At 38.4% G+C, this 14,262-nt stretch overlaps 1 pseudogene; it reads left to right on the top strand.

Annotated features, from left to right (window-relative positions):
* Positions 1–2,790: 2,790 nt before the first annotated feature.
* On the top strand, positions 2,791–3,552 carry LOC101439311 (olfactory receptor 51I1-like; annotated as a pseudogene).
* The last annotated feature ends 10,710 nt before the right edge of the window (positions 3,553–14,262 follow it).

Below are 14,262 nucleotides of genomic sequence, written 5' to 3'. Positions count from 1 at the left end.
TGACATTGTGGCATTTTTAGAACCACAATGATATTGCAGGGACAGATGCAGGACTTTATATATCCTGCCATAACACACTGAATGGACTGGGAGAGTGTGAAAACTACAATGTAAACTATAATCCATGCTGTGTAGCAATGCTCCAAAATGTAATTATCAAATGCAATGAATCTACCACACTAATGAATGAAGTTGTTGATGGGGGAGTAGTGGAGGTTGTGGGGAATGAGATATATGAAGATCTTATATTTTTTAGTGTAACATTCTGTGTGAACTATGTATCTTTTTAAAATCAAGGATAATAAAAAAAACGAAAAACTCATTTGTCTTTACCATCTCCCCCTTTCATTCAGGGTCTTTTCTAGTTGCATCACTAGCTTGTGATTGCTATCAATACCTTGGTACCAGGGAGGCTCATCCTCAGAAGTCATGCCCCATGCTGGGGGGAAGGTAATACATTCACATGCTGAGTCTGGCTTAGAGAGTGACCAAATTTGTGTGACGTGGAGGGTCTCAGGGATAAATGTTATGCACCCTGCCACTCTAGGCCTAGTTGGATTTCAAGCACATAGGCTCATAAGCATAGTCAGCAGTATCAAGGGCCATCATTGAACTATCCTTCTTCATTGGTCTTTGCCCTTGCGCTTGAGGGATTCTTGCTGTTCCATTGGGGAATGTGAGAGAGCTCCCCCAGCTAGGAACTCAGCACTCCTTCAGTTGTAGTGTGTAACTTTATGAGTTTATATGGCTAAGAGACTTCGAAATGAGTCAGGATGTCATCACAGGGTTGCACTTATACCATAGAACTATTGTGACTTTAGCAATGGAAGAAATTGTGTCACTGATGTGGAGACAGTGACCGTGGGAGTTGTAGAGCACAGGCAGAAGGAAGAAGAGGTGTGATGTGGGGGCATTTTCGGGACTTGGAGTTGTCCTGAATGATATTGCATGATATATATGCAATGATATATATCCTGCCATGACCCACTGAGTGGATTGGGGGAGAGTGTCAACTACAATGTAAACTATAATCCATGTGGTGTAGCAGTGCTCCAAAATGCATTCACCAAATGCAATGAATGTGCCTTAATGATGAAAGAGGTTGTTGATGTGGGTGGAGTGGGAGGGAGTAGGGGGTATATGGAAACCTCATATTTTTTAATGTAATGTTTTCTGTGATCTATGTGTCTTTTTAAAAAAAGATAATTAAACACAAATTTAAAAAGGAAAAAAAGGGTGGTTAAGATTCTACAGAGATGAAAATCTTCCAGTGGTGGGCTGACAACTTTCTGCAGCCATTTATTCCCTGAAGGCATTTGCCCACTCCCTGTGAGGTTGAAAGGATGAAAATCCAGCCTGTTCCCAGACAGAGGGAAGCTCTTGGGAAAAAGGAAACCATCAGACCTACATGTTTTCCAAATATCGGAATTAATGGAAGAAAACTTTAAAATTAGTACAGTAATTCTGATTAATAACACTGTTCAAAACTAGAGATGAAGAAAATTGATGAAATACTGTGGAATTTCTCCAAAACACTAGATTCCATTCAAAAATTTAAAAATGGAAATTCTAAACTGAAAGATACAATATCTAAAATAAAGAAAATAATAAATACATTTGCCAAAACATTAAACACATCAGAAAGCCAATCAGAGACCTGTAATTTAAAAAAACAGTAGAAATAACCAAAATAAATCACAGAGACTATCCTCATGTCAGTCTTTAAATTAAATCCTAGACTTGCTTTCATCCAGGTAGACACAATAGAATAACAGAGTCTTTAAAAGAGTAAAAGGGAAACTTGGGAAAGACAGCATGACATTTCTAGTTTTAAAGTTAGGGCTAGGAGCCAAGGAAGGGGGCAGTCTCTAGAAACTGGAAGAAGCAAAGAAATGGAAGTCTATAGCCTCTAGAAAGGAAGACAGCCTAGTCAATACTGGATTTTAGCCAACTGGGACCCATTTCAGACTTCTGAATTACAGAACTGTAAGATAATAAATTGGTTTTGTTTTAAGTTCCAATTTTGTTGTAATTTGTTACAGGAGCCAGAGAAAACTAATATAGTGATACAGACCTTTCTATTCTCAAAATTAAGTTTCTAAGGACAAGGGAATTTTTATCTAGGCAGGTTTACGGTGGAACACAATTGCTAGAATATGGTGGTATATTTTTGGTGAATCATAAATGCCTCTTCTCTTTTAGGGTCACCCAATATTTTTTGGTTAAGGAAAAGCATTAAAGAGTATGATCAGTTCTCAGCAGAAGTTCCTGGAACACTGGTTCTTTATGCTTTGTATGTGATTCTTATCAGTGATGGGGTACTTCCTGATTAATCAGCTCATTTCTTGACCTGGCTGCAGGTAGATGACATCATACAGCTTCAGTGGGTTTACTTTTAGAATGCTTTCAATTTCTATCAAATTGTCTAAAATATACCTGTTTTAAACATTTAAAAAACACAAGACTGCTTATTTTCTTCAGATTTGCTAACATAGGAATTTTGAACTGTCTTACTTTCCAGGCTGTTATGCTAAATACCACACAATGGGTTGGTATATAAAATGGGAATTTATTGGCTCACAGTTTCAGAGGCTCGAAGGCTTCCTTCCTCTGAGGCAGCAATCTAAATGACTAGCAATTCTTGATTTCCTTGACTTTCCAGAAGTAGGCTGACCAGTCTCTGTTCTAGAGGCTCTGTACCCCTGATTCATCCTCTGATTCTGTGCCAAAGTTCTGGAGGCCGTTTTGGGCAATACTATAATCCTAGCAGTAATCAAGAAAAATTCTGCTATGCACCAACCAATGTACCTCTTCCTAACTATGCTAGCCTTTGCTGAACTTGGTACCTCCACCTCCACACTGCCTACTGTGCTGAGCGTCTTTCTTTTTGATGCAAATGAGATCTGCTTTGAAGTTTGCCTTTTGCAAATGTTCTCCATTATGTAGTCAAAAGTTCTGCTGGCCATGTCTTTGAATCACTTTGTGACCTTCTAAAACCCACTATGGTAAACAACCATCCTGACCTTGCCCCATAATGTTGGTCCTGGTGCTGCCCTTGGACTAAAGAGTGTGATGCTGATGTTTCCACTGCTGTTTCTCCTGAAGCATCTGTCCTTCTGTGGCCACAACAAGCTCTCCCACTCCTATTGTCTACACTCAGATGTGATCCAGCTGCCCTATGGGAATGCAGTTCCTTACAGCATTCTGGGGATCTCCATTGTCACTTCCACTTTTGGGCTGGACTCGCTGCTCATTGCAGTCTTTTATGTGCTGAACCTCCACATGGTGCTGGGCATTACCTCTGGGGAGGGAAAGCATAAAGCCCTCAATACGTGTGTATCACATATCTGTGCAGTGCTTGTGTACTATGTGCCCATGATCAGTGTGGCTCTAGTGCACTGCTTCCTGAAGAATGCTGCACCTGCTGTCCACCTACTGCTGGCTAACATCTATCTTCTGGTTCCTCCAGTGCTCAATCCCATCATCTACAGTGTTAAGATCAGGCAGATTAGCCAGGGATTGATTCAATGCTTTCATCAAAGAAAATTTTAAAAGGTAGGGCAGATGAGATTGCTTACCTCAATTCTATGAGTTTTGCCACCATAGGCAGTTTAGGGCAGGGAATGGGTATCCGTCACCTTGGCAAAGTAGAAAGATTGAAAATGCTGCATATTGATGAATTTATGGGGAACATACATTTTCACACGCTATTGTTTGTAATTTAAATTAGTATAATATAGTAGTCTGTTGGTTATTTGTTGAATTTATTTCAAAAGCACAAGCCCTTTAACCCAGAAATAACAATTCCCAGCACTACCCTAGACTCAAATTCTGATACTTGTACTTGGGATTAAAGATGTGAATAAGAGTTTTTATTTTAGCAATGCTTGAAATAGGTTTTTTTTTTTTTTTTTAATAAATGGTTCAATAGGTGAAGCGTTACATGAGAGTCAGTCTTTAATATGGACTCTGCTGCAGTAGTCAAAAACAAAAATGACATAGATTGGTATTTCCTGGAATGAAAAGGTGTTCAAGGTATTTTGAAAAAGAAAGAAATAGCAATTTAAAGGAAAAAAATATGCATGATATAACACTTTTGCTACTTAATATTAAGAACATAAAGCTATCAATTTTTCATGAATATACAAAAATGGAAAGATAAACTTTAAATGCACTTAAAGCATTTGAAACACTCATACTAAAATGCTAATAGCAATTACTTTTATAGAGGCAACTTTGATGGTGGAAGAGAGGATCAAAGTAAATTTACCTTATTTAAAGTTTTTCAAAACAATGTATTTAGCACATTTTCTGTTATTAAATTTGTATACATATAAACTAAAAACCTGAAAAATCTTGGGACTAATTAGAAGCCAAACAGGTACTAAGAGCACAGCCCTATAACTTGGAATATGCCTGAAGAATAAGGTCAGATGTAAGGGTTTGGAAATCAAGAATTTGTAAGATTCCTGTGAGATGCTGGCTTTCGGAAGTAACACAAATGCCTTATTCTAAGTCCTTTTTGAAAGAGCTTATTGTGAATGGACATTGAAGTAATGAAATGGAAAGCAGAAAATCATTTAAGTCACTCAAATTGTCCTCAATCTGGTTGAAAATTTGAAATATTTGTTTTCAGAAAAAGTGGCATGGAGATGAAGTAATTGCAGACCCAGCTGCAATAGGGTAACATGTGAGGGAATATATCCTGAGAACTGGAGAAACTTACTTACTTGGATTTTTTAAGGATTTATATTTTCATGTGTCTCTATCTCCAGTAGACAAGTCTTCAGTGGCCACTGTAGCTAGGTTTTCTTCCTCACAGTTCACTAAACAACTATCTTTATTTCATCTCCTTTATCTCAAATATTACAATTATTATCAAGGAATTATTTGTGTATGGGTTTTTAAAATATGTGTCTTACCTGATAAATTGTAAGTTCAATGAAGTATGTAGTATCTCTTGTGCCCACATATACCCAAGATCTAGTGCTTGGAGCACACTAGATCCACAATAAATAGATGGTAAATTAATAAATTCATTGTTGAATGAATGAATACAGTTCTATGCACGTTTTTGAACCATATGTTTATTTCACTTCTTTCTAGTGAGTGATTTAACACCATTTGAAGAAACTGAGAATATTGCTTACTCATTCTTTCCCCTCTGTTTCCATATTTACTACAATATCATTCCTCCCTGAATTTTTCTGTTTCTCATTTAAAGCCAAGATAATATCAAAACCAGAGGATATGCATCTGGGCAAATAATGAACCTTCCAACTTCTCCGTAAAACCCTAATTGTGTTAATGAAAATGTCACCCTCAGTCCAAGCACATCCTTCCAATGAACATATTCAGTGACATTTGGAAGACTGTTGAAAGAAAATGTGCATGTTATCATTTTAACCATTATAAAAAGTCTATGATAATAATTTCAGTGCAGTATGTGAGAGAAAATACATTTGGAAAGAACATCTAAAATAGTATGGGATGCATGTAAGGGTGCTATCAACTTAATAAAACTTTTAATATGACATCTTTCCCAGTCTTCGTCACCTATGAGGCAGGTAGACACATTATACAGGGAGGCATAGATCTGCAAATAGATATGAATTTACATATAGAGGATTTTAAATTCTTAATCTTAAAAAAATCTGATAATCTGCCTCAAAAGGGAGTGCAGACTCGTTCAGACTGAAGATTTGCATATGCGGCTCCTTTTTCTTATAAAGTGTTTTTAATTATTATTTTTACAAGCTCTCATGTATATAATTTCTTTTTTTTTTGCTCATGGACATCTCCATATTGTTCATAATTCTGCTTCTATCTTTCATAAATATTTCCATCCTGCCTATCTGTCATCATCTGTTCCATCTCTGCTCTGACTCTGTGTACCTCTCTCGAGAAGGGATGTGACCACTGCTAACAGTGTGGCTCTTTTCCTAGGCACACTGGAATTCAGTTTAGCATTTCATGCTGTATATATTTACCTACCTGCAAGGAATAGGAACCTTCTGAAGCATAGGAGTTAAAACCACATCTGTCTTTCCCTTCCACAGCCTACTTACACCATCATCCACACTAAGGATGCAGTTCTGATTGGTAACTCATAAATCAGTAACAACTGCCTCTCTCATATTTGTCTCAAATATCCATTCACTCATGTCTTGCAAACCATCTCATTGTCAGTATTCCCCCCAAGTCGTGGGAACCTTACCTGAGCCACTCAGCTAGGAGGGTGTTCTAGAATTGGAAGAGAACACTGAGTCCGCCAGAAAGCTGGACTCATTCCTCATTGCGATTTCTTCATACCACTGGTTTTTACATGATTCTAGACATTGCATCTGTATTAAAATGGAAAAGGCCCCTATCAAGTCTCTCTGCTCTTGTAGTTGGTAATGATTATCATTCTCTTCCAGGTGCATTGATTTGGATAATCTGTGCAGCGTCTGCAACCTGCACAAGGCAAATGCTGTCCTCTCTCTTACCTGAAACTCACCCCAATACCTAGAACATCAAGACAAAAAAAAGAGATTTAGTAGCAAATGTGCACATTGATCCAAAAAAGTTGAGGGAAATTAGACTAGAAAAGACCTTTGGGTTATGGGGTCCATGATCTTTATGCACTACATAATTAACTCCTTATTCCTTACACTTACCCTATGGGCTGGTAACCTTTATTCTAAATTTTGGTGCTATGTTTTTGCTTTTTCTCGTGCATATCAGTGAGGTCAGGCAATATTTGCCCTTTTGTGTCTGGCTTATTTCTCTAAAACATGATGATGGATTGTGGGAAGAAAGCATCAGATTAACAGACTCAATATTCTCACAAAAACATCAGCCTAAAATATCTGAGGAACTTGCCTTGTGGTCAACAGACCAGGACAAAGCTACACAACATCCAGGAGGGTGAGGTATAGAGAGGCAAAAAAACTGAAACCACAAACATGAATTACCAAACCCTCACAGTAGCTGGGATGGACTCCTCACCCCATGCCCAAGATATCAAACTGGCACACTGTAGCTGACTGAGAGGGGAACAAACATATAACTCCCTGTCAGCTTTTCAAGGGAAAAGAGAGGGACACTGGGGGGCTTTTATTCAGTGAATTGACCTGCAAAGCCTGCTTTGAATATCTGCTGTGAAGACTCAACACAGGAACACAGGAAAGCTGAGACAAAGAAACCTCCATGAAAAGGTACACTGTCAAGCACCATTTGCTCGTAGGTTTAGAAATTGCAAGGACAAAAACTGTTTTTGGTTCTCTCTGTATCCTAACCCCTGGGAGAAAATCTGTGCCCCATTTTGAGTTCCTGGCCTGATTTTGTTAACTTAAGCAGGGCATTTTTAAAGACTTAAAATAAGTGAACCAAATATAAAAGAAAAGTTATGGGGGAAAAATAGGCAAGAGAGAAAAAATTGGCCATCAGAGTAAATTCATCAACATGTTCAGATGCCAAGACACCAGCAAAAAATTACAAGCCTTACTAGGAAATAGGAAGAGATGGCCCAGCCAAAGGAACAAACCAAAGATCCTGGAAAGATAAAGAATTTAAGACAATTGATCAGTGATAATCACTCTTCTAAATCAACTCAAAGAATTTAAAGAGAGTGCGACTAAAAAAATAAAAGAAATTAAGAAAATACTGCATGCACATAAAGAGCCTCTTCTGTTACTTTTACCAGACCTGTGGTTGGTGCTGGGGTTGGTATATACTCAGAGGGCCTGAATCTCTGGACTGTCCATGAGACTCATGCCCTGAGCCTCAAGAGACTTGCATCTCCTACCCTCTGGTTTATTGGATTTACCCCAGCCAGCTAACAGGGAGATGAAGAAGGTCAACCACCACAGCAGGAGCCAAGAGTGCCTACAACTGCAAGCAAGAGGATTGCATCCATCTTCCATGTGCAATCTAAACCCCCTCTTGATATAGAGGTAGAGTGGACATCACCATCCCAGGTTCCACAGGATGGAGGAATAGAGTATGGATTAGAGTGGACTTACTGATATTCTACTATGGAACTATTGTGGTTAGTAATGGAAGTAAATGTAGCATTGATGTGGAGAAAGTGGCCATGGTAGCTGCTGAGGGTAGGAAAAGGAAAGAAGAGATATGATGTGGGGGTATTTTCAGGACTTGGAGTTGTCCTGGGTGGTACTGCAGGAACAGATGCAGGACATTGTATGTTCTGCCATGGCCCACTGGGTGGACTGGGGGAAAGTGTAAACTATAGTGTAAACCATTATCCATGTGGTGCAGCAGTGCTCCAAAATGTATTCACTAAATGCAATGAATGCCCATGATGATGAAAGAGGCTGTTGATATGGGAGGAGTGAGGTAAAGGGGATGGAGGTATATGGGGACCTTATATTTTTTTAATGTAACATTAAAAAAAAGAGAAAAAAAAAAGTAATACAATTTTTAAAAATAAAAAAAAAAAGATCAATTGAAAAGTTTGCAAAGAAAAGTAACAAAGATAACAAAGAAAACAGAAAATGTGTGGTCTTGGGGCATTTTGGGGACTTGGCATTGTTCTGAGTGACATTACAGGAGCAAATGCAAGACATTGTATATCCTGCCATAATCCACTGAATGGACTGGGAGGCAGTGTAAACTACAACATAAACTATAATCCATGCTGTGTAGCAATGCTCAAAATGTACTCATCAAATGCAATGTATGTACCACTCTAATGAAAGAAATTTTTGATGTGGGAGGAGTGAGGGGGTGTGAACAGTGGGGTATATAGGAACCTATTATATTTTTTAATGTAGCAGTTGTGTGACTTATGTAACTTTTAAAAAGAAAAGAAAATAAAAATAAAATAAAATAAAAAAAGAATTATACACCACCATGAAGTAGGCTTTATCCCAGGTATGTCAGAGTGGTTCAATACAACAAAATCAATTAGTGTAATAAACCACATTGATAAATTGAAGAAGAAAAATCACATGATCATCTCGATTGATGCAGAAAAGGCATTTCACAAAATACAACACACTTTCTTGATTAAAAACAACAACAACAACAACACTCAAAAAGAGAGGAATAGAAGAGAGCTTTCTCAATATGGTAAAGCACACATATGAATATCCTACACTGGCATTGGACTCAATGGTGAAAGACTGAGAGCTTTCCTGATGAGATCAGGAACAAGACAAGGATGCCCATAGTCACTACTGTTATTCAATATTGTGTTTCTAGCTAGAGCTTTTAAGCTAGATACAGAAATAGAAAGCACCCAAATAAGGAAGGAAGAATTAAAACTTTCATTATCTGCTAATGCTATGACCCTATATCTATAATCTCCTGAAAATTCCACAACAAAGCTACTAGAACTAATAGACAATTCAGCAAAGTGACAGGATACAAGATTAATAAACAAAAATCAATAGATTTCTATAACTACTGATGTGCAATCTGAAGAGGAAATAAGAAAAGCAATTCCATTTATATGAGCAAGTAAAACAATCAAATATTAGGAATAAAGTTAATGTGGACATAAAGGACCTGTATTCTGTATTCAGAAAACTATAAAACATTGTTAAAATGAACTGAAGAAGACTTGAATAATGGAAGGATATTCTGTGTTCATGGTTTGGAAGACTGTCACTAAGTTGTCAATTCAACCCATGCTGATTTAACACAATCCTAATAAAATTGGAAAAGCCTTTTATTCAGTAATGGAAAAATCAATTATCAAGTTCATATGGTTGTGTAAGGAGCCCTGGATAGGCAAAACGATCTTAAAAAAGAAACCTTAGATGGAGGACTCTCGCTTCCAAACTTTAAAGCATATTACAAGGTACAGTGGTAAAAACAGTATTGTACTGGCATAAAGAGAGACACATTGACCAATTGAACCAAAATGAGAACTCAAAAATAGACCCTCACAACTGCAGTCAAGTGATTTTGGCAAGGTGGTCAAGCCTTCCCAGCTGGACCAGAAAAGTATATTTAACAAATGTTGCTGGGAGAAGTGGCTAACCATGTTCAAAAGAAATAAATAGGACCCCTATATCACATTTTATGCAAAAATTAACTCAAAATGCAAGAAGATAATAAGGGGAGGGGGCGGGGCAAGATGGTGGCTGAGTGAGCGCACCTGTAAATCTCTCCTGCAAAGAAGTGGCTGGGCAGCGTTGGAGGTTCTTCGGGACAAAGCTGTTTTGGGATTTTTGCAGGGCAGGCGGTGTCTGGACATTGATTTGGTGGGAAGGTAACAGAAAAAATTTGTGTATAAGATATAATAGAGACTCTAATACAGGGACGTGGGAGCTGCGCTCCGGATGCTCCCTCCTGGGGTGGGCGGAGCCGTGGCACCAGCAGCTGGGGTGGCGATTTCTGGAGGCTCTGCGGTACTGGGGAATTCATAAGCCCTGAGCAGGCTATTGGGGGGCTAACAGGACAGGAGGCCTTCGCAGACCGATTTGGGGAGACAAACAGGAGTTTTATTGCGGAGCGGGGAATTTTTGATTGCAGACACAAATAATAGTGCTTCCACCTAAAGCCCCGCCCCCCCGAGACTGACTGCCAATCTGCAGCGACCTTAAATTGCTAGCAATAAAGAGACGTCACCAGGAGGCTGTTTCAGGGTCTGGCAGGGTGGGAGACGCCTGGAAGCCGATTAGGGGAATATTTTGCAAAGCGTGGGAATTTCGGTTTTGGACTCTGTTATTGGCGTTTCCGGCTGGAACCCCACAACCGGGCCGGCTACTGATCTGCGTCATTAAATTGGCTACAGTGTAGAGGTGCCCCCAGGTGGCCATTCCGGGGGCTTACAGGGTGGGAGATGTCCTGAAGTTGAATTGGTGATACATCCACAGAATAGACCCCAGTGAGTGAGTGAATTGTGGGATTCAGACACATAGGATAGAGTTTGCGGATGTGACCTCTCCCATAGGGCTGGCACCCAGCTGTGGGGATCCCTGAAGGCTGTGTTGCACTGCGGTGCTCCCAGGCTCCCTGTTAACCAGATTTGAGGTTGCCAGGTCTGAGTCCCCTAAACCCTGGTGGCCCACACCCCAGAGACTCACACCTCTTGAGTCTTCAATATCTTAGACTTTCCATCCCTGAATCCATCATGCCCTAAGGTCTATCTGAGGTCCTTGAATGTCCTAGCCCTCAACGTTTGCGTTTTTTCTTTTTTGTTCTGTTTTGTTTTCTTTACTTTTTCTTTTTCTTTTATTTATTTTTATTTTTTTAATGTCCTGATTGCTAACACTGCATTATCTCCTAGTCTTTTCCCAGCGTATCCCCCAAAGTCTTTTTTATTTTTTCAGTTATTTAGGTTTTTTTTGTTGTTGTTGCTGTTGTGGTTGTTCTATATCTTTTTTTTCCTTTTCCCTACTTGTTCCCCTCCTTTTACCCACCTCCTTTTTCTTTCTTCCTTTCTTCTCTTTTTTTTTCCCTCTCTCTTGTCCTCATTTTCTTATTATTTTATTTTGTCTTAATTATACAATAGGTGCTGCAGGGAACACCTCACATTTGCTGGGTTTCCTCATCCTCTGATGCCTCAATTCTGTGTGAATTGGTTTTGGCTAATTACACTATCCCCTTTCCCCTACATCTTGTTATTCCCCATCATCTACTGTCTCTCCTATATTCCACCTCCCTTCCTTTGATCCCCAAAGTGTCTAACTCTTAATTTCTAATACCTTTGTTTTGTTTTCTGTCTTTTATCCACTCTTGAAACTATTGCCTTTCTTTTCTCTTTCCCTCTCTCATGAAAACACTAGCTTTTTAATTCATACCATATTCCTCCCATATTCAGTCGACTACCTCATTACAGGTACTCTACCTACTGCTATAACTCTACACAACTTACATGAATCTAACAGCCATCCTCCCAGATCTCATATTGTTGCTCTGTTAACATTTATAACCAATACTACTTTATACTTTTTCCTCGATTACACAATTGCCTTTCCCTGGCACTAATGCTTTCTTTAAAGTGAACTCAACCAGCAACAAGAAATTAGAATAAGAAGAACAAAGTGACAAAGAGAAGATACAGCACTTTTGCAAAAACAACAGCTAATTAATCCCCAAGACTAGACAAAGAAGCTAAGGAACTGATTAAACCTGTCAAGATAAAATGATGACCAGACAGCAACAAAAATCTACAAACCAAACCAGTAATCAGGAAAACATGGCTGAATCCAATCAACAAACTAAAACCCAGGAAGGGGAGCAAAATTCCCACAAGTAATTAAAGATCTGGGAACATTTATCACAGACAAATTTAATGAAGTAAAGGAAGAGGTTAACAACATGAAGACAGCACTTGGAGGGGAAATTGCAGACATATGCAAAAAGATAACAGATATGATGGGAATGAACACCACAGTTCAAGAAATCAAAAATACACTCACAGCAAATATCAGCAGACTAGAAGAGGCAGAGCAGAGAATTAGTGATGTGGAAGACAGTACATCGGAAATCAAACAGATAGTAGAACTGATCAATAAAAAGATAGAAAAAATCCAGCTAGGACTTAGGGACCTGAATGACAATGCAAAATGCTCAAACATACGTATTATAGGCATTTCAGAAGGAGAAGAGAAGGGAAAGGGGTCAGAAGGAGTGTTGCAGGAAATAATGGCTGAAAACTTCCCAAATCTACTGAAAGAGACAGATGTACATATCCAAGAAGCACAACGCACCCCAATCATCATAAACCCCAACAGGCCCACCCCAAGACATGTACTTGTCAAATTATCCAATGCTCAAGACAAAGAGAAAATTCTAAAAGCAGCAAGAGAAAAGAAAACCATCACATACAAGGGAAGCTCCATAAATTAAGTGCTGATTTCTCATCGGACACCATGGAGGCAAGAAGGTAGCAGTATGATATAGTCAAGGTATTAAAAGAAAAAAAAATTCCAACTTAGAATACTCTATCCAGCTAAACTAACATTCAAAAATGATGGAGAGTTCAAAATATTGACAGATAAACAGAAACTGAAAGAGAATGCCAACAAGAAACCTCCCCTTCAAGAAATTTTAAAGGGAGTTCTGCAGGAAGAAAGGAAAAAGCAGGACAGGCAGAGTTGGAGGAGAGTGTAAGAGCAACAAAAAAGACAAAAAGAGAAGGGAAAAAAAAATGACAAACACAAGTCCAATCAAAATATGGCTAACATAAATAATTCCTTGAAAGTAATAACACTGGATGTCAATGGATTAAACTCACCTATCAAAAGATTCAGACTGGGACATTAGATAAGGAAATATGACCCACCTATATGCTGTCTACAAGAGACACATCTTAGACCCAGAGACTCATGGAGGCTGAAAGTGAATGGTTGGAAAACAATCAACAAGCAAACAATAACCAAAAAAGGCAGGAGTAGCTATATTAATATCAGACAAAATAGACTTTAAATGTGAAACAATTGTGAGAGACAAAGAAGTATACTACATATTAGTGAAAGGGACAATCTGTCAAGAAGATCGAACACTCATAAATATTTATGCTCCTAACAAGGGCGCCTCTAAATACGTGAGGCAAATGCTGGAAAAACTAAGTGAAAGAATAGATGCATCTACAATTATAGTGGGGGATTTTAATACACCACTATCAACTCTGGACAGAACATCTCAAAAGAAACAAAATATTTGAACAGTATATTAGAGGAGCTGGATTTAATAGATATATACAGATCATTAAACTCAAACACAACAGGATACACATTTTTCTCAAGTGCACATTGATCATTCTCCAAGATAGACCATGTGCTAGGCCACAAAGAAAGGCTTAATGAATTCAGAAAGATTGAAATCATACAAAATAATATCTCTGACCACAGTGGAGTGAAGCTGGAAATCTGCAAGGACCAGAGGCCCAGATTTCATACCATGATTTGGGAATTAAACAGCACACTGTTAGAAAAACAGTGGGTCAAAGAGGAAATCTGAAAAGAAATAAAGACTACCTTTAAACAAATGATAATGATAATACAACATATCAAAATTTATGGGATGCAGCAAAAGCAGTACTGAGAGGGAAATTTATAGCCATAAATTCATATATCAATAAAGAAGAAAGAGCAAAAATTGAAGAACTAACTGCACATTTGGAGGAATTAGAAAAAAAAACAACAAAGCAATCCAACAGGAAGAAGAAGAAAGGAAATAACAAAGATAAGAGCAGAATTAAATGAAATAGAAAATAAGAAAGCACTTGAAAAGATAAACAAGACCAAGAGCTGGTTTTTTGAGAAGATCAACAAAATTGACAAACCTTGAGTGAGACTAACA

Source organism: Dasypus novemcinctus, chromosome 10 (genome assembly GCF_030445035.2).
Source record: "Dasypus novemcinctus isolate mDasNov1 chromosome 10, mDasNov1.1.hap2, whole genome shotgun sequence".
Lineage (NCBI taxonomy): Eukaryota > Metazoa > Chordata > Mammalia > Cingulata > Dasypodidae > Dasypus > Dasypus novemcinctus.
Note: the sequence above shows the minus strand (reverse complement) of the source record. Positions and strands in the feature narration are given on the sequence as shown.